The sequence below is a fragment of the Ambystoma mexicanum genome, chromosome 4q, assembly GCF_040938575.1.
Source record: "Ambystoma mexicanum isolate Mex_15411 chromosome 4q, UKY_AmexF1_1, whole genome shotgun sequence".
NCBI classification, from domain to species: Eukaryota; Metazoa; Chordata; class Amphibia; order Caudata; family Ambystomatidae; genus Ambystoma; species Ambystoma mexicanum.
Window position 1 is genome coordinate 1,277,104,742 of NC_090928.1, and position 21,589 is coordinate 1,277,126,330.

Here is a 21,589-nt window from a genome sequence, read left to right on the forward strand (position 1 = left end):
CAAGAGCCCCCAGAGGGCATCCTCTGTGCCATGTACTGTTAGTATGTCCAGAACAGTTCCCACAGTGACCTGCATTTTGGGTATTGCTCCCGCCATGCTCCTAAGGCTTTATCCCCCCCCTACCCCCAGAACCCACACAGGGCATGGCCTGCAGGTGTGCACTGCGAGTACGTGCAAAGTAACCCTGCCCACAGGCAGCCGCTGTGCCATGCGTTGTGGATATTGCTCACGCCGTGCTTCTAGACCTGTATCCCCGCCCAGACACCCCACAGGGCACGGCCTGCAGGTGTGCACTGTGGGTAAGTGCACAGTAACCCTGCCCACCGTGCCCACAGGCAGCCGCTGTGCCATGGTATTGCTCACACCGTGCTCCTAGACCTGTAGCCCCACCCAGACACCCCACAGGGCACGGCCTGCAGGTGTGCACTGTGGGTACGTGCACAGTAACCCTGCCCACAGGCAGCCGCGGTGCCATGGTATTGTTCAGTCCGTGCTCCTAGACCTGTATCCCCACCCAGACACCCCACAGGGCACGGCCTGCAGGTGTGCACTGTGGGTACGTGCACAGTAACCCTGCCCACAGTGCCCACAGGCAGCCGCTGTGCCATGCGTTGTGGATATTGCTCACGCCGTGCTTCTAGACCTGTATCCCCGCCCAGACACCCCACAGGGCACGGCCTACAGGTGTGCACTGTGGGTACGTGCACAGTAACCCTGCCCACAGTGCCCACAGGCAGCCGCTGTGCCATGGTATTGCTCACACCGTGCTCCTAGACCTGTAGCCCCACCCAGACACCCCACAGAGCACGGCCTGCAGGTGTGCACTGTGGGTACGTGCACAGTAACCCTGCCCACAGTGCCCACAGGCAGCCGCTGTGCCATGGTATTGCTCACACCGTGCTCCTAGACCTGTATCCCCACCCAGACACCCCGCAGGGCACGGCCTGCAGGTGTGCACTGTGGGTACGTGCACAGTATCCCTGCCCACAGTGCCCACAGGGCAGCCGCTGTGCCATGCGTTGTGGATATTGCTCACACCGTGCTCCTAGACCTGTATCCCCGCCCAGACACCCCACAGGGGACGGCCTGCAGGTGTGCACTGTTGGTACGTGCACAGTAACCCTGCCCACAGTGCCCACAGGGCAGCCGATGTGCCATGCACTGCGGGTACGTGCACAGTCACCCTGCCCACAGTCCTCACAGGGCAGCTGCTGTGCCATGCACTGTGGGTACGTGCATAGTAACCCTGCCCACAGTGTCCACAGGGCAGACGTTGTGCCGTGCACTCTGGGTCCTGCCCTGTGAGCAAGTGACTTGTGGCACTGCCTTACACACAGGAACCATGCATAGTCTAGTTGCGTTATGGGTTGCAATGCACTAAAATAAATAAATAAAATAGCAAACATTAGGCTAATTTACATAATAAAATACGTGTTTAAAGCTTAGCTCATGAAACCAGAGAGTATTAAAAGTAGCCTTTGAAGCTCATTAACGCAATACTCATTGCAACAGTTCCAGAGTAAACATTTATGAGTTAATATTAGAGAGGTCCGCGAGGATTCATTTAAAGTAACCCTTTCCCCTAGTAACAAGACACGGGTTTGTGGGCCGGACCCGCTCCAGGGGAAATAGTGCCATTGAAATGCTTCCCACGACTCTTCAAGGACCAAGAACATTTGATAGCTTTCAAGTATTCTCTCCAAGAGCTTTGCAAAAAGGACTCTCTCAGAATAATATCCTCTCACGTTGCGAGACGCCAATGTGCAAATGGTGCCCCCTCGGGGAAATTATAGCGGAAGAGCAAAGAGTACAGCTAAAACTAGAACTGAAGGCCAACTCTTTTCAATTCTTAAGTTCATTGTTGCAGAAGTTTTTTGAGAATTGTCAAGCTCCATAGTGGAAGAAGCACAAAACAGTAATATTGTGTTTTTATATAGTGCCTCGTGTCATGCTCCTCAGGATTCTAAGCGCTGTAATAACAGGTGTTATTATTATTCCGTTTTCAAAGGTACTTCATTTGTTAACTTTTTTTTAATTAACATTGTATACATTTTCCAATAATACATTCCAGAACCCATCCCCACAAAAGCAAAACACAGTGTCTGTATAGATCTTCAGGTACTTGATTTATTGACCTCGAAAGGATGAATGACCAAATCAGCTCTGCGCAGAATTCAAATCTGCAAAGTGCAGGCTGCGCTCATGTCAGAGACCAGCGCTTTACTCGTCGAGCTATCCACCCAGTGCAGGCTTCGCTCATAGCGCTTAACTAGTCGAGCTATCCACCCAGCGGAGGCCCAGTGCAGGCTGCTCTCATGTCAGAGACCAACGCTTACTAGTCGAACTGTCCACCCAGTGCAGGCTGCGATCATGTCAGAGACCAGCGCTTTACTCATTCAGCTATCCACCCAGTGCAGGCTGCGCTCATGTCAGAGACCAGTGCTTTACTCATCGAGCTATCCACCCAGTGCAGGCTGCGCTCATAGCGCTTTACTCATTGAGCTATCCACCCATTGCAGTCCCAGTGCAGGCTGCGCTCATGTCAGAGACCAGCGCTTTACTCGTCGAGCTGTCCACCCAGTGTATACTGCGCTCATGTCAGGGACCAGAGCTTTACTAGACGAGCTGTCCACCCAGTGCAGGCTGCGCTCATAGCACTCTACTCATCGAGTTACCCACCCAGTGCAGGCTGCGCTCATGTCAGAGACCAGTGCTTTACTCGTCGAGCTATCCACCCAGTGCAGGCTGCGCTCATAGCGCTTTACTCGTCGGGCTATCCACCCAGTGCAGGCCCTGTGCAGGCTGCGCTCATGTCAGAGACCAGCGGTTTACTTGTCGAGCTATCCACCCAGTGCAGGCTGCTCTCGTCGAACTATCCACCCAGTGCAGGCTGCTCTCGTCGAGCTATCCACCCAATGCTGGTTGTGCTCATGTCAGAGACCAGCGCTTTACTAGTCGAGCTGTCCACCCAGTGCATGCTGCACTCATGTCAGAGACCAGCACTTTACTCATTGAGCTATCCACCCAGTGCAGGCTGCGCTCATGTCAGAGACCAGCGCTCTACTCGTCGAGCTGTTCACCCAGTGCAGACTGTGCTCATGTCAGAGACGAGAGCTTTACTAGTCTAGCTGTCCACCCAGTGCAGGCTGTGCTCATGTCAGAGACCAGCGCTTTACTCATCGAGCTATCCACCCAGTGCAGGCTGCGCTCATAGCGCTTTACTCGTTGAGTTATCCACACATTGCAGGCCCAGTGCAGGCTGCGCTCATGTCAGAGACCAGCGCTTTACTCGTCGAGCTGTCCACCCAGTGTAGACTGCGCTCATGTCAGGGACCAGTGCTTTACTAGACGAGCTGTCCACCCAGTGCAGGCTGTGCTCATGTCAGAGAACAGCGCTTTAATAATCGAGCTATCCACCCAGTGCAGGCTGCACTCCTAGCGCTTTACTCGTCGAGCTATCCACCCAGTGCAGGCCCAGTGCAGGCGGCGCTCATGTCAGAGAGCAGCGCTTTACTCGTTGAGCTATCCACCCAGTGCAGGCTGCTCTTGTCGAGCTATCCACCCAGTGCAGGCTGCTCTCATGTCAGAGACCAGCACTTTACTAGTCAAGCTGTCCACCCAGTGCAGGCTGCGCTCATGTCAGAGACCAGCACTTTACTCGTCGAACTATCCACCCAGTGCAGACTGCGCTCATGTGAGAGACCAGAGCTTTATTATTCGAGCTATCCACCCAGTGCAGGCTGCTCTCATGTCAGAGACCAGCGCTTTACTAGTCAAGCTGTCCACCCGGTGCAGGCTGCGCTCATGTCAGAGACCAGCGCTTTACTCGTTGAGCTATCCACCCAGTGCAGGCTCCGCTCATGTCAGAGACCAGCACTTTACTGAGCGAGCTATCCACCAAGTGCAGGCTGCTCTCATGTCAGAGACCAGTGCTAACTAGTCGAGCTGTCCACCTAGTGCAGGCTGCGCTCATGTCAGAGACCAGCGCTTACTAGTCGAGCTGTCCACCCAGTGCAGGTTACGCTCATGTCAGAGACCAGCGCTTTACTTGTCAAGCTATCCACCCAGTGCAGGTGACTCTCATGTCAGAGACCAGCGCTTTACTCATCGAGCTATCCACCCAGTGCAGGCTGCTCACATGTCAGAGACCAGTGCTTGCTAGTCGAGCTGTCCACCCAGTGCAGGCTGCGCTCATATCGCTTTACTCATCGAGCTATCCACCCAGTGGAGGCCCAACTCAGGCTGCACTCATAGCGCTTTACTCATCGAGCTACCCACCCAGTGCAGGCCCAATGCAGGCTGCCCTCATGTCAGAGACCAGCGCTTTACTTGTTGAGCTATTCACACAGTGCAGGCTGCGCTCATGTCAGAGACCAGCGCTTTACTTGTTGAGCTATCCACCCAGTGCAGGCAGCACTCATGTGAGAGACCACTTTACTTGTTGAGATTTCCACCCAGTGCAGGATGCGCTCATGTCAGAGACCAGCACTTTACTCGTCGAGCTGTCCACCCAGTGCAGACTGCGCTCATGTCAGAGACCAGAGCTTTACTAGTCGAGCTGTCCACCCAGTGCAGGCTGTGCTCATGTCAGAGACCCGCGCTTTACTCGTCGAGCTATCCACTCAGTGCAGGCTGCGCTCATAGCGCTTTACTCATTGAGCTATCCACCCATTGCAGTCCCAGTGCAGGCTGCGCTCATGTCAGAGACCAGCGCTTTACTCGTCGAGCTGTCCACCCAGTGTATACTGCGCTCATGTCAGGGACCAGAGCTTTACTAGACGAGCTGTCCACCCAGTGCAGGCTGCGTTCATGTCAGAGACCAACGCTTACTAGTCGAGCTGTCCACCCAGTGCAGGCTGCACTCATAGCACTCTACTCATCGAGTTACCCACCCAGTGCAGGCTGCGCTCATGTCAGAGACCAGTGCTTTACTCGTCGAGCTATCCACCCAGTGCAGGCTGCGCTCAGAACGCTTTACTCGTCGGGCTATCCACCCAGTGCAGGCCCTGTGCAGGCTGCGCTCATGTCAGAGACCAGCACTTTACTTGTCGAGCTATCCACCCAGTGCAGGCTGCTCTCGTCGAGCTATCCACCCAGTGCAGGCTGCTCTCGTCGAGCTATCCACCCAATGCAGGTTGTGCTCATGTCAGAGACCAGCGCTTTACTAGTCGAGCTGTCCACCCAGTGCATGCTGCACTCATGTCAGAGACCAGCGCTTTACTCATTGAGCTATCCACCCAGTGCCGGCTGCGCTCATGTCAGAGACCAGCGCTCTACTCATTGAGCTGTTCTCCCAGTGCAGACTGTGCTCATGTCAGAGACCAGAGCTTTACTAGTCTAGCTGTCCACCCAGTGCAGGCTGTGCTCATGTCAGAGACCAGCGCTTTACTCATCGAGCTATCCACCCAGTGCAGGCTGCGCTCATAGCGCTTTACTCGTTGAGTTATCCACCCATTGCAGGCCCAGTGCAGGCTGCGCTCATGTCAGAGACCAGCGCTTTACTCGTCGAGCTGTCCACCCAGTGTAGACTGCGCTCATGTCAGGGACAAGAGCTTTACTAGACGAGCTGTCCACCCAGTGCAGGCTGTGCTCATGTCAGAGACCAGCGCTTTAATAATCGAGCTATCCACCCAGTGCAGGCTACACTCCTAGCGCTTTACTCGTCGAGCTATCCACCCAGTGCAGGCCCAGTGCAGGCTGCGCTCATGTCAGAGAGCAGCGCTTTACTCGTTGAGCTATCCACCCAGTGCAGGCTGCTCTCGTTGAGCTATCCACCCAGTGCAGGCTGCTCTCATGTCAGAGACCAGCGCTTTACTAGTCAAGCTGTCCACCCGGTGCAGGCTGCGCTCATGTCAGAGACCAGCGCTTTACTCGTTGAGCTATCCACCCAGTGCAGGCTCCGCTCATGTCAGAGACCAGCACTTTACTGATCGAGCTATCCACCCAGTGCAGGCTGCGCTCATATCGCTTTACTCATCGAGCTATCCACCCAGTGGAGGCCCAACTCAGGCTGCACTCATCTCAGAGACCAGTGCTTTACTCGTCGAGCTATCCACCCAGTGCAGGCTGCGCTCATAGCGCTTTACTCATCGAGCTACCCACCTAGTGCAGGCTGCACTCGTAGCGCTTTACTCATCGAGCTACCCACCCAGTGCAGGCCCAATGCAGGCTGCCCTCATGTCAGAGACCAGCGCTTTACTTGTTGAGCTATCCACACAGTGCAGGCTGCGCTCATGTCAGAGACCAGCGCTTTACTTGTTGAGCTATCCACCCAGTGCAGGCAGCACTCATGTGAGAGACCACTTTACTTGTTGAGCTTTTTTCCACCCAGTGCAGGATGCGCTCATGTCAGAGACCAGCGCTTTACTCGTCGAGCTGTCCACCAATTGCAGACTGCGCTCATGTCAGAGACCAGAGCTTTACTAGTCGAGCTGTCCACCCAGTGCAGGCTGTGCTCATGTCAGAGACCAGCGCTTTACTCGTCGAGCTATCCACCCAGTTCAGGCTGCGCTCATAGCGCTTTACTAATTGAGCTATCCACCCATAGCAGGCCCAGTGCAGGCTGCGCTCAAGTCAGAGACCAGCGCTTTACTCGTCGAGCTGTCCACCCAGTATAGACTGCGCTCATGTCAGGGACCAGAGCTTTACTAGACGAGCTGTCCACCCAGTGCAGGCTGCACTCATAGCACTCTACTCATCGAGTTACCCACCCAGTGCAGGCTGCGCTCATGTCAGAGACCAGTGCTTTACTCGTCGAGCTATCCACCCAGTGCAGGCTGCGCTCATAGCGCTTTACTCGTCGAACTATCCACCCAGTGCAGGCCCTGTGCAGGCTGCGCTCATGTCAGAGACCGGCGCTTTACTTGTCGAGCTATCCACCCAGTGCAGGCTGCTCTCGTCGAGCTATCCACCCAGTGCAGGCTGCTCTTGTCGAGCTATCCACCCAATGCAGGTTGTGCTCATGTCAGAGACCAGCGCTTTACTAGTCGAGCTGTCCACCCAGTGCATGCTGCACTCATGTCAGAGACCAGCGCTTTACTCATTGAGCTATCCACCCAGTGCAGGCTGCGCTCATGTCAGAGACCAGCGCTCTACTCATCGAGCTGTTCACCCAGTGCAGACTGTGCTCATGTCAGATACCAGAGCTTTACTAGTCTAGCTGTCCACCCAGTGCAGGCTGTGCTCATGTTAGAGACCAGCGCTTTACTCATCGAGCTATCCACCCAGTGCAGGCTGCGCTCATAGCGCTTTACTCGTTGAGTTATCCACCCATTGCAGGCCCAGTGCAGGCTGCGCTCATGTCAGAGACCAGCGCTTTACTCGTCGAGCTGTCCACCCAGTGTAGACTGCGCTCATGTCAGGGACCAGAGCTTTACTAGACGAGCTGTCCACCCAGTGCAGGCTGCGCTCATGTCAGAGACCAGCGCTTACTAGTCGAGCTATCCACCCAGTGCAGGCTGCGCTCATGTCAGGGACCAGAGCTTTACCAGACGAGCTGTCCACCCAGTGCAGGCTGTGCTCATGTCAGAGACCAGCGCTTTAATAATCGAGCTATCCACCCAGTGCAGGCTGCACTCCTAGCGTTTTTACTCGTCGAGCTGTCCACCCGGTGCAGGCTGCGCTCATGTCAGAGAGCAGCGCTTTACTCGTTGAGCTATTCACCCAGTGCAGGCTGCTCTCGTTGAGCTATCCACCCAGTGCAGACTGCGCTCATGTGAGAGACCAGAGCTTTATTAGTCGAGCTATCCACCCAGTGCAGGCTGCTCTCATGTCAGAGACCAGCGCTTTACTCGTCAAGCTGTCCACCCGGTGCAGGCTGCGCTCATGTCAGAGACCAGCACTTTACTCGTCGAGCTATCCACCCAGTGCAGACTGCGCTCCTGTGAGAGACCAGAGCTTTATTAGTCGAGCTATCCACCCAGTGCAGGCTGCTCTCATGTCAGAGACCAGCGCTTTACTAGTCAAGCTGTCCATCCGGTGCAGGCTGCACTCATGTCAGAGACCAGCGCTTTACTCGTTGAGCTATCCACCCAGTGCAGGCTCTGCTCATGTCAGAGACCAGCACTTTACTGATCGAGCTATCCACCCAGTGCAGGCTGCTCTCATGTCAGAGACCAGTGCTTACTAGTCGAGCTGTCCACCCAGTGCAGGCTGCGCTCATGTCAGAGACCAGCGCTTTACTTGTCAAGCTATCCACCCAGTGCAGGTGGCTCTCATGTCAGAGACCAGTGCTTTACTCGTCGAGCTATCGACCCAGTGCAGGCGGCGCTCATGTCAGAGACCAGCGCTTTACTCATTGAGCTATCCACCCAGTGCAGGCTGCGCTCATGTCAGAGACCAGCGCTCTACTCATCGAGCTGTTCACCCAGTGCAGACTGTGCTCATGTCAGATACCAGAGCTTTACTAGTCTAGCTGTCCACCCAGTGCAGGCTGTGCTCATGTCAGAGACCAGCGCTTTACTCATCGAGCTATCCACCCAGTGCAGGCTGCGCTCATAGCGCTTTACTCGTTGAGTTATCCACCCATTGCAGGCCCAGTGCAGGCTGCGCTCATGTCAGAGACCAGCGCTTTACTCGTCGAGCTGTCCACCCAGTGTAGACTGCGCTCATGTCAGGGACCAGAGCTTTACTAGACGAGCTGTCCACCCAGTGCAGGCTGCGCTCATGTCAGAGACCAGCGCTTACTAGTCGAGCTATCCACCCAGTGCAGGCTGCGCTCATGTCAGGGACCAGAGCTTTACTAGACGAGCTGTCCACCCAGTGCAGGCTGTGCTCATGTCAGAGACCAGCGCTTTAATAATCGAGCTATCCACCCAGTGCAGGCTGCACTCCTAGCGTTTTTACTCGTCGAGCTGTCCACCCGGTGCAGGCTGCGCTCATGTCAGAGACCAGCGCTTTACTCATCGAGCTATCCACCCAGTGCAGGCTGCGCTCTTTTCAGAGACCACTGCTTTACTCGTCAAGCTATCCACCCAGTGCAGGCCCAGTGTAGGCTGTGCTCATGTCAGAGAACAGCGCTTTACTCATCGAGCTATCCACCCAGTGCAGGCTGCGCTCATGTCAGAGACCAGCGCTTTACTCATCGAGCTATCCACCCAGTGCAGGCTGCGCTCATGTCAGAGACCAGCGCTTACTAGTCGAGCTGTCCACCCAGTGCAGGCTGCACTCATAGCACTCTACTCATCGAGTTACCCACCCAGTGCAGGCTGCGCTCATGTCAGAGACTAGTGCTTTACTCGTCGAGCTATCCACCCAGTGCAGGCTGCGCTCATAGCGCTTTACTCATCGGGCTATCCACCCAGTGCAGGCCCTGTGCAGGCTGCGCTCATGTCAGAGACCAGCGCTTTACTTGTCGAGCTATCCACCCAGTGCAGGCTGCTCTCGTCGAGCTATCCACCCAGTGCAGGGTGCTCTCGTCGAGCTATCCACCCAATGCAGGTTGTGCTCATGTCAGAGACCAGCACTTTACTAGTCGAGCTGTCCACCCAGTGCATGCTGCACTCATGTCAGAGATCAGCGCTTTACTCATTGAGCTATCCACCCAGTGCAGGCTGCGCTCATGTCAGAGACCAGCGCTCTACTCGTCGAGCTGTTCACCCAGTGCAGACTGTGCTCATGTCAGAGACCAGAACTTTACTAGTCTAGCTGTCCACCCAGTGCAGGCTGTGCTCATGTCAGAGACCAGCGCTTTACTCATCGAGCTATCCACCCAGTGCAGGCTGCGCTCATAGCGCTTTACTCGTTGAGCTGTCCACCCATTGCAGGCCCAGTGCAGGCTGCGCTCATGTCAGAGACCAGCGCTTTACTCATTGAGCTATCCACCCAGTGCAGGCTGCGCTCATGTCAGAGACCAGCGCTCTACTCATCGAGCTGTTCACCCAGTGCAGACTGTGCTCATGTCAGATACCAGAGCTTTACTAGTCTAGCTGTCCACCCAGTGCAGGCTGTGCTCATGTCAGAGACCAGCGCTTTACTCATCGAGCTATCCACCCAGTGCAGGCTGCGCTCATAGCGCTTTACTCGTTGAGTTATCCACCCATTGCAGGCCCAGTGCAGGCTGCGCTCATGTCAGAGACCAGCGCTTTACTCGTCGAGCTGTCCACCCAGTGTAGACTGCGCTCATGTCAGGGACCAGAGCTTTACTAGACGAGCTGTCCACCCAGTGCAGGCTGCGCTCATGTCAGAGACCAGCGCTTACTAGTCGAGCTATCCACCCAGTGCAGGCTGCGCTCATGTCAGGGACCAGAGCTTTACTAGACGAGCTGTCCACCCAGTGCAGGCTGTGCTCATGTCAGAGACCAGCGCTTTAATAATCGAGCTATCCACCCAGTGCAGGCTGCACTCCTAGCGTTTTTACTCGTCGAGCTGTCCACCCGGTGCAGGCTGCGCTCATGTCAGAGACCAGCGCTTTACTCATCGAGCTATCCACCCAGTGCAGGCTGCGCTCTTTTCAGAGACCACTGCTTTACTCGTCAAGCTATCCACCCAGTGCAGGCCCAGTGTAGGCTGTGCTCATGTCAGAGAACAGCGCTTTACTCATCGAGCTATCCACCCAGTGCAGGCTGCGCTCATGTCAGAGACCAGCGCTTTACTCATCGAGCTATCCACCCAGTGCAGGCTGCGCTCATGTCAGAGACCAGCGCTTACTAGTCGAGCTGTCCACCCAGTGCAGGCTGCACTCATAGCACTCTACTCATCGAGTTACCCACCCAGTGCAGGCTGCGCTCATGTCAGAGACTAGTGCTTTACTCGTCGAGCTATCCACCCAGTGCAGGCTGCGCTCATAGCGCTTTACTCATCGGGCTATCCACCCAGTGCAGGCCCTGTGCAGGCTGCGCTCATGTCAGAGACCAGCGCTTTACTTGTCGAGCTATCCACCCAGTGCAGGCTGCTCTCGTCGAGCTATCCACCCAGTGCAGGGTGCTCTCGTCGAGCTATCCACCCAATGCAGGTTGTGCTCATGTCAGAGACCAGCACTTTACTAGTCGAGCTGTCCACCCAGTGCATGCTGCACTCATGTCAGAGATCAGCGCTTTACTCATTGAGCTATCCACCCAGTGCAGGCTGCGCTCATGTCAGAGACCAGCGCTCTACTCGTCGAGCTGTTCACCCAGTGCAGACTGTGCTCATGTCAGAGACCAGAACTTTACTAGTCTAGCTGTCCACCCAGTGCAGGCTGTGCTCATGTCAGAGACCAGCGCTTTACTCATCGAGCTATCCACCCAGTGCAGGCTGCGCTCATAGCGCTTTACTCGTTGAGCTGTCCACCCATTGCAGGCCCAGTGCAGGCTGCGCTCATGTCAGAGACCAGCGCTTTACTCGTCGAGCTGTCCACCCAGTGTAGACTGCGCTCATGTCAGGGACCAGAGCTTTAATAGACGAGCTGTCCACCCAGTGCAGGCTGTGCTCATGTCAGAGACCAGCGCTTTAATAATCGAGCTATCCACCCAGTGCAGGCTGCACTCCTAGCGCTTTACTCGTCGAGCTATCCACCCAGTGCAGGCCCAGTGCTGGCTGCGCTCATGTCAGAGAGCAGCGCTTTACTCGTTGAGCTATCCACCCAGTGTAGGCTGCTCTCGTTGAGCTATCCACCCAGTGCAGACTGCGCTCATGTGAGAGACCAGAGCTTTATTAGTCGAGCTATTCACCCAGTGCAGGCTGCTCTTCTGTCAGAGACCAGCGCTTTACTAGTCAAGCTGTCCACCCGGTGCAGGCTGCGCTCATGTCAGAGACCAGCACTTTACTCGTCGAGCTATCCACCCAGTGCAGACTGCGCTCATTTGAGAGACCAGAGCTTTATTAGTCGAGCTATCCACCCAGTGCAGGCTGCTCTCATGTCAGAGACCAGCGCTTTACTAGTCAAGCTGTCCACCCGGTGCAGGCTGCGCTCATGTCAGAGACCAGCGCTTTACTCGTTGAGCTATCCACCCAGTGCAGGCTCCTCTCATGTCAGAGACCAGCACTTTACTGATCGAGCTATCCACCCAGTGCAGGCTGCTCTCATGTCAGAGACCAGTGCTTACTAGTCGAGCTGTCCACCTAGTGCAGGCTGCGCTCATGTCAGAGACCAGCGCTTACTAGTCGAGCTGTCCACCCAGTGCAGGCTGCGCTCATGTCAGAGACCAGCGCTTTACTTGTCAAGCTATCCACCCAGTGCAGGTGGCTCTCATGTCAGAGACCAGTGCTTTACTCGTCGAGCTATCGACCCAGTGCAGGCGGCGCTCATGTCAGAGACCAGCGCTTTACTCATTGAGCTATCCACCCAGTGCAGGCTGCGCTCATGTCAGAGACCAGCGCTCTACTCATCGAGCTGTTCACCCAGTGCAGACTGTGCTCATGTCAGATACCAGAGCTTTACTAGTCTGGCTGTCCACCCAGTGCAGGCTGTGCTCATGTCAGAGACCAGCGCTTTACTCATCGAGCTATCCACCCAGTGCAGGCTGCGCTCATAGCGCTTTACTCGTTGAGTTATCCACCCATTGCAGGCCCAGTGCAGGCTGCGCTCATGTCAGAGACCAGCGCTTTACTCGTCGAGCTGTCCACCCAGTGTAGACTGCGCTCATGTCAGGGACCAGAGCTTTACTAGACGAGCTGTCCACCCAGTGCAGGCTGCGCTCATGTCAGAGACCAGCGCTTACTAGTCGAGCTATCCACCCAGTGCAGGCTGCGCTCATGTCAGGGACCAGAGCTTTACTAGACGAGCTGTCCACCCAGTGCAGGCTGTGCTCATGTCAGAGACCAGCGCTTTAATAATCGAGCTATCCACCCAGTGCAGGCTGCACTCCTAGCGTTTTTACTCGTCGAGCTGTCCACCCGGTGCAGGCTGCGCTCATGTCAGAGACCAGCGCTTTACTCATCGAGCTATCCACCCAGTGCAGGCTGCGCTCTTTTCAGAGACCACTGCTTTACTCGTCAAGCTATCCACCCAGTGCAGGCCCAGTGTAGGCTGTGCTCATGTCAGAGAACAGCGCTTTACTCATCGAGCTATCCACCCAGTGCAGGCTGCGCTCATGTCAGAGACCAGCGCTTTACTCATCGAGCTATCCACCCAGTGCAGGCTGCGCTCATGTCAGAGACCAGCGCTTACTAGTCGAGCTGTCCACCCAGTGCAGGCTGCACTCATAGCACTCTACTCATCGAGTTACCCACCCAGTGCAGGCTGCGCTCATGTCAGAGACTAGTGCTTTACTCGTCGAGCTATCCACCCAGTGCAGGCTGCGCTCATAGCGCTTTACTCATCGGGCTATCCACCCAGTGCAGGCCCTGTGCAGGCTGCGCTCATGTCAGAGACCAGCGCTTTACTTGTCGAGCTATCCACCCAGTGCAGGCTGCTCTCGTCGAGCTATCCACCCAGTGCAGGGTGCTCTCGTCGAGCTATCCACCCAATGCAGGTTGTGCTCATGTCAGAGACCAGCACTTTACTAGTCGAGCTGTCCACCCAGTGCATGCTGCACTCATGTCAGAGATCAGCGCTTTACTCATTGAGCTATCCACCCAGTGCAGGCTGCGCTCATGTCAGAGACCAGCGCTCTACTCGTCGAGCTGTTCACCCAGTGCAGACTGTGCTCATGTCAGAGACCAGAACTTTACTAGTCTAGCTGTCCACCCAGTGCAGGCTGTGCTCATGTCAGAGACCAGCGCTTTACTCATCGAGCTATCCACCCAGTGCAGGCTGCGCTCATAGCGCTTTACTCGTTGAGCTGTCCACCCATTGCAGGCCCAGTGCAGGCTGCGCTCATGTCAGAGACCAGCGCTTTACTCGTCGAGCTGTCCACCCAGTGTAGACTGCGCTCATGTCAGGGACCAGAGCTTTAATAGACGAGCTGTCCACCCAGTGCAGGCTGTGCTCATGTCAGAGACCAGCGCTTTAATAATCGAGCTATCCACCCAGTGCAGGCTGCACTCCTAGCGCTTTACTCGTCGAGCTATCCACCCAGTGCAGGCCCAGTGCAGGCTGCGCTCATGTCAGAGAGCAGCGCTTTACTCGTTGAGCTATCCACCCAGTGTAGGCTGCTCTCGTTGAGCTATCCACCCAGTGCAGACTGCGCTCATGTGAGAGACCAGAGCTTTATTAGTCGAGCTATTCACCCAGTGCAGGCTGCTCTTCTGTCAGAGACCAGCGCTTTACTAGTCAAGCTGTCCACCCGGTGCAGGCTGCGCTCATGTCAGAGACCAGCACTTTACTCGTCGAGCTATCCACCCAGTGCAGACTGCGCTCATTTGAGAGACCAGAGCTTTATTAGTCGAGCTATCCACCCAGTGCAGGCTGCTCTCATGTCAGAGACCAGCGCTTTACTAGTCAAGCTGTCCACCCGGTGCAGGCTGCGCTCATGTCAGAGACCAGCGCTTTACTCGTTGAGCTATCCACCCAGTGCAGGCTCCTCTCATGTCAGAGACCAGCACTTTACTGATCGAGCTATCCACCCAGTGCAGGCTGCTCTCATGTCAGAGACCAGTGCTTACTAGTCGAGCTGTCCACCTAGTGCAGGCTGCGCTCATGTCAGAGACCAGCGCTTACTAGTCGAGCTGTCCACCCAGTGCAGGCTGCGCTCATGTCAGAGACCAGCGCTTTACTTGTCAAGCTATCCACCCAGTGCAGGTGGCTCTCATGTCAGAGACCAGTGCTTTACTCGTCGAGCTATCGACCCAGTGCAGGCGGCGCTCATGTCAGAGACCAGCGCTTTACTCATCGAGCTATCCACCCAGTGCAGGCTGCGCTCATATCGCTTTACTCACCGAGCTATCCACCCAGTGGAGGCCCAACTCAGGCTGCACTCATGTCAGAGACCAGTGCTTTACTCGTCGAGCTATCCACCCAGTGCAGGCTGCGCTCATAGCGCTTTACTCATCGAGCTACCCACCCAGTGCAGGCTGCACCCGTAGCGCTTTACTCATCGAGCTACCCACCCAGTGCAGGCCCAATGCAGGCTGCCCTCATCTCAGAGACCAGCGCTTTACTTGTTGAGCTATCCACACAGTGCAGGCTGCGCTCATGTCAGAGACCAGCGCTTTACTTGTTGAGCTATCCACCCAGTGCAGGCAGCACTCATGTGAGAGACCACTTTACTTGTTGAGCTTTTTTCCACCCAGTGCAGGATGCGCTCATGTCAGAGACCAGCGCTTTACTCGTCGAGCTGTCCACCCATTGCAGACTGCGCTCATGTCAGAGACCAGAGCTTTACTAGTCGAGCTGTCCACCCAGTGCAGGCTGTGCTCATGTCAGAGACCAGCGCTTTACTCGTCGAGCTATCCACCCAGTTCAGGCTGCGCTCATAGCGCTTTACTAATTGAGCTATCCACCCATAGCAGGCCCAGTGCAGGCTGCGCTGAAGTCAGAGACCAGCGCTTTACTCGTCGAGCTGTCCACCCAGTATAGACTGCGCTCATGTCAGGGACCAGAGCTTTACTAGACGAGCTGTCCACCCAGTGCAGGCTGTGCTCATGTCAGAGACCAGTGCTTTACTCATCGAGCTATCCACCCAGTGCAGGCTGCGCTCATAGCGCTTTACTCATTGAGCTATCCACCCATTGCAGTCCCAGTGCAGGCTGCGCTCATGTCAGAGACCAGCGTTTTACTCGTCGAGCTGTCCACCCAGTGTATACTGCGCTCATGTCAGGGACCAGAGCTTTACTAGACGAGCTGTCCACCCAGTGCAGTCTGCGCTCATGTAAGAGACCAACGCTTACTAGTCGAGCTGTCCACCCAGTGCAGGCTGCACTCATAGCACTCTACTCATCGAGTTACCCACCCAGTGCAGGCTGCGCTCATGTCAGAGACCAGTGCTTTACTCGTCGAGCTATCCACCCAGTGCAGGCTGCGCTCATAGCGCTTTACTCGTCGAACTATCAACCCAGTGCAGGCCCTGTGCAGGCTGCGCTCATGTCAGAGACCAGCGCTTTACTTGTCGAGCTATCCACCCAGTGCAGGCTGCTCTCGTTGAGCTATCCACCCAGTGCAGGCTGCTCTTGTCGAGCTATCCACCCAATGCAGGTTGTGCTCATGTCAGAGACCAGCGCTTTACTAGTCGAGCTGTCCACCCAGTGCATGCTGCACTCATGTCAGAGACCAGCGCTTTACTCATTGAGCTATCCACCCAGTGCAGGCTGCGCTCATGTCAGAGACCAGCGCTCTACTCATCGAGCTGTTCACCCAGTGCAGACTGTGCTCATGTCAGATACCAGAGCTTTACTAGTCTAGCTGTCCACCCAGTGCAGGCTGTGCTCATGTCAGAGACCAGCGCTTTACTCGTCGAGCTGTCCACCCAGTATAGACTGCGCTCATGTCAGGGACCAGAGCTTTACTAGACGAGCTGTCCACCCAGTGCAGGCTGTGCTCATGTCAGAGACCAGTGCTTTACTCATCGAGTTATCCACCCAGTGCAGGCTGCGCTCATAGCGCTTTACTCATTGAGCTATCCACCCATTGCAGTCCCAGTGCAGGCTGCGCTCATGTCAGAGACCAGCGTTTTACTCGTCGAGCTGTCCACCCAGTGAATACTGCGCTCATGTCAGGGACCAGAGCTTTACTAGACGAGCTGTCCACCCAGTGCAGTCTGCGCTCATGTAAGAGACCAACGCTTACTAGTCGAGCTGTCCACCCAGTGCAGGCTGCACTCATAGCACTCTACTCATCGAGTTACCCACCCAGTGCAGGCTGCGCTCATGTCAGAGACCAGTGCTTTACTCGTCGAGCTATACACCCAGTGCAGGCTGCGCTCATAGCGCTTTACTCGTCGAACTATCAACCCAGTGCAGGCCCTGTGCAGGCTGCGCTCATGTCAGAGACCAGCGCTTTACTTGTCGAGCTATCCACCCAGTGCAGGCTGCTCTCGTCGAGCTATCCACCCAGTGCAGGCTGCTCTTGTCGAGCTATCCACCAAATGCAGGTTGTGCTCATGTCAGAGACCAGCGCTTTACTAGTCGAGCTGTCCACCCAGTGCATGCTGCACTCATGTCAGAGACCAGCGCTTTACTCATTGAGCTATCCACCCAGTGCAGGCTGCGCTCATGTCAGAGACCAGCGCTCTACTCATCGAGCTGTTCACCCAGTGCAGACTGTGCTCATGTCAGATACCAGAGCTTTACTAGTCTAGCTGTCCACCCAGTGCAGGCTGTGCTCATGTCAGAGACCAGCGCTTTACTCATCGAGCTATCCACCCAGTGCAGGCTGCGCTCATAGCGCTTTACTCGTTGAGTTATCCACCCATTGCAGGCCCAGTGCAGGCTGCGCTCATGTCAGAGACCAGCGCTTTACTCGTCGAGCTGTCCACCCAGTGTAGACTGCGCTCATGTCAGGGACCAGAGCTTCACTAGACGAGCTGTCCACCCAGTGCAGGCTGCGCTCATGTCAGAGACCAGCGCTTACTAGTCGAGCTATCCACCCAGTGCAGGCTGCGCTCATGTCAGGGACCAGAGCTTTACTAGACGAGCTGTCCACCCAGTGCAGGCTGCACTCCTAGCGTTTTTACTCGTCGAGCTATCCACCCAGTGCAGGCTGCTCTCGTTTAGCTATCCACCCAGTGCAGGCTGCTCTCATGTCAGAGACCAGCGCTTTACTCATCAAGCTGTCCACCCGGTGCAGGCTGCGCTCATGTCAGAGACCAGCACTTTACTCGTCGAGCTATCCACCCAGTGCAGACTGCGCTCATGTGAGAGACCAGAGCTTTACTAGTCAAGCTGTCCATCCGGTGCAGGTTGCACTCATGTCAGAGACCAGCGCTTTACTCGTTGAGCTATCCACCCAGTGCAGGCTCTGCTCATGTCAGAGACCAGCACTTTACTGATCGAGCTATCCACCCAGTGCAGGCTGCTCTCATGTCAGAGACCAGTGCTTACTAGTCGAGCTGTCCACCTAGTGCAGGCTGCGCTCATGTCAGAGACCAGCTCTTACTAGTCGAGCTGTCCACCCAGTGCAGGCTGCGCTCATGTCAGAGACCAGCGCTTTACTTGTCCAGCTATCCACCCAGTGCAGGTGGCTCTCATGTCAGAGACCAGTGCTTTACTCGTCGAGCTATCGACCCAGTGCAGGCGGCGCTCATGTCAGAGACCAGCGCTTTACTCATTGAGCTATCCACCCAGTGCAGGCTGCGCTCTTTTCAGAGACCACTGCTTTACTCGTCAAGCTATCCACCCAGTGCAGGCCCAGTGTAGGCTGTGCTCATGTCAGAGAACAGCGCTTTACTCATCGAGCTATCCACCCAGTGCAGGCTGCGCTCATGTCAGAGACCAGCGCTTTACTCATCGAGCTATCCACCCAGTGCAGGCTGCGCTCATGTCAGAGACCAGCGCTTACTAGTCGAGCTGTCCACCCAGTGCAGGCTGCACTCATAGCACTCTACTCATCGAGTTACCCACCCAGTGCAGGCTGCGCTCATGTCAGAGACCAGTGCTTTACTCGTCGAGCTATCCACCCAGTGCAGGCTGCGCTCATAGCGCTTTACTCGTCGGGCTATCCACCCAGTGCAGGCCCTGTGCAGGCTGCGCTCATGTCAGAGACCAGCGCTTTACTTGTCGAGCTATCCACCCAGTGCAGGCTGCTTTCGTCGAGCTATCCACCCAGTGCAGGGTGCTCTCGTCGAGCTATCCACCCAATGCAGGTTGTGCTCATGTCAGAGACCAGCACTTTACTAGTCGAGCTGTCCACCCAGTGCATGCTGCACTCATGTCAGAGACCAGCGCTTTACTCATTGAGCTATCCACCCAGTGCAGGCTGCGCTCATGTCAGAGACCAGCGCTCTACTCGTCGAGCTGTTCACCCAGTGCAGACTGTGCTCATGTCAGAGACCAGAACTTTACTAGTCTAGCTGTCCACCCAGTGCAGGCTGTGCTCATGTCAGAGACCAGCGCTTTACTCATCGAGCTATCCACCCAGTGCAGGCTGCGCTCATAGCGCTTTACTCGTTGAGTTATCCACCCATTGCAGGCCCAGTGCAGGCTGCGCTCATGTCAGAGACCAGCGCTTTACTCGTCGAGCTGTCCACCCAGTGTAGACTGCGCTCATGTCAGGGACCAGAGCTTTAATAGACGAGCTGTCCACCCAGTGCAGGCTGTGCTCATGTCAGAGACCAGCGCTTTAATAATCGAGCTATCCACCCAGTGCAGGCTGCACTCCTAGCGCTTTACTCGTCGAGCTATCCACCCAGTGCAGGCCCAGTGCAGGCTGCGCTCATGTCAGAGAGCAGCGCTTTACTCGTTGAGCTATCCACCCAGTGCAGGCTGCTCTCGTTGAGCTATCCACCCAGTGCAGACTGCGCTCATGTGAGAGACCATAGCTTTATTAGTCGAGCTATTCACCCAGTGCAGGCTGATCTTCTGTCAGAGACCAGCGCTTTACTAGTCAAGCTGTCCACCCCGTGCAGGCTGCGCTCATGTCAGAGACCAGCACTTTACTCGTCGAGCTATCCACCCAGTGCAGACTGCGCTCATGTGAGAGACCAGAGCTTTATTAGTCGAGCTATCCACCCAGTGCAGGCTGCTCTCATGTCAGAGACCAGCGCTTTACTAGTCAAGCTGTCCACCCGGTGCAGGCTGCGCTCATGTCAGAGACCAGCGCTTTACTAGCCAAGCTGTCCACTCGGTGCAGGCTGCGCTCATGTCAGAGACCAGCGCTTTACTCGTTGAGCTATCCACCCAGTGCAGGCTCCGCTCATGTCAGAGACCAGCACTTTACTGATCGAGCTATCCACCCAGTGCAGGCTGCTCTCATGTCAGAGACCAGTGCTTACTAGTCGAGCTGTCCACCTAGTGCAGGCTGCGCTCATGTCAGAGACCAGCGCTTACTAGTCGAGCTGTCCACCCAGTGCAGGCTGCGCTCATGTCAGAGACCAGCACTTTACTTGTCAAGCTATCCACCCAGTGCAGGTGGCTCTCATGTCAGAGACCAGTGCTTTACTCGTCGAGCTATCGACCCAGTGCAGGCGGCGCTCATGTCAGAGACCAGCGCTTTACTCATCGAGCTATCCACCCAGTGCAGGCTGCGCTCTTTTCAGAGTCCACTGCTTTACTCATCAAGCTATCCACCCATTGCAGGCCCAGTATAGGCTGTGCTCATGTCAGAGAACAGCGCTTTACTCATCGAGCTATCCACCCAGTGCAGACTGAGCTCATGTCAGAGACCAGCGCTTTACTCATCGAGCTATCCACCCAGTGTAGGCTGCGCTCATGTCAGAGACCAGCACTTTACTCGTCGAGCTATCCACCCAGTGCAGGCTGCGCTCATGTCAGAGACCACCGCTTTACTCGTCAAGCTATCCACCCATGGCCAAGCAGCTGCACCTAAAACAAAACTCCTACAAGTCACTGTAATTGTTTTGAATGAAGTATCAAATAGTCACTCAATATTGGGCCTCATTACGAGTTCGATTGTATCTGCGGAAATCCGCAAACATACCGCCACACTGTATTACCGTTACAGCCACTTGCTCTGGCGGTATCATTGCCAGATTACAAGTGGATGTAGGCAGTGTTAGTCCCCATGAATTGGAGTCCATAGGACTCCATGGGAGATTTTGGTGGTATTAGGTTTGGCGGTAATTCCACCAGCAGTAATACCGCTGAATTGGCGAATTCTGGGAAGTAAGGTGGAGGAAATACATCCAGCTTCTTGTTGGAGGTTTTTCCTCCACTTTACCCCCAAACTCGTAGTTGTCCAGCGGTATACGGTATTACTGCTGCATTTGACTGCACTTCCCAATTTACACTGCCCTCTCCACTCTGGGCTTCTCCCAACCGTCTCCAGCCCTACCCACTCTAAAGGTCGCACCTTGGACTGGTTATCTCACCATAACTGCTCCATCAGCCAACCTGTGATCTATCCTGTTCCATGGTCCGACCACCATTGCATCCAATTTGACATCATCACTACCAAAGGGCCTACCTTACCCACCACTCCCCTACCGGCCACACTCGCACGAAGCTCCAAGCAGCTCACTCATGACAACCTAGCTCAACACCTTTCGGTGCCCGCCTTACTGCCCCCATTCTCCAATGACCCAGAAACACTGGGCGATGACTTCAAAAGGGCCATCACCCAAGCCATTGACACTGTGGCCCCACTCACCCTCAAAAAAGCCAAAACAGTGAAGCATACTAATGCATGGTTTTCCCAAGAACTCCTGCAGTTGCGCGCAAAAAAGAGAGCTGCCCTCAAATTATGGAGCAAATCCCCCTCAGAATACACCAGGGCTGCCTTTAAAGCACTGTTCAAACAATACAAAACTGCCATCACCACTGCTAAAGCCTCCTCCTTTAACACGAGGATAGCCAATGCTAAATCAGGGACAAGAGAAATATTCTCTATCTTCAGAGAGCTGGAGACTCCTTCCACACCCCCTTCTTCTCTCCTCATGGATAAAGCCTGGTGTAACACAATCCAGTCAGCCATGCTGAACAAGCTTGAAACTTTGCAGGCAAAGATCATCGCTCATCAAAAAGCTCTGGCCATACTCATAGCCAAGAATCACAATAACCCACCTCCACCTAAGACCATCCCCAGTTGCTCCCCGGTGTTTGACTTTAAAGACATGAGCGAAACAGAAGTCATCACACTTCTCCAGTCTATCAAACCATCAAATTGTAAAGGAGATGCCTG

General features: G+C 55.2%; 1 protein-coding gene across 2 annotated transcripts in view; it reads left to right on the forward strand.

The window, feature by feature from the left end:
- Positions 1-21,589, forward strand: part of LOC138468365 (transmembrane protein 121-like) — a 304,836-nt gene that overhangs the window by 222,647 nt on the left and 60,600 nt on the right. The window lies entirely within an intron of this gene.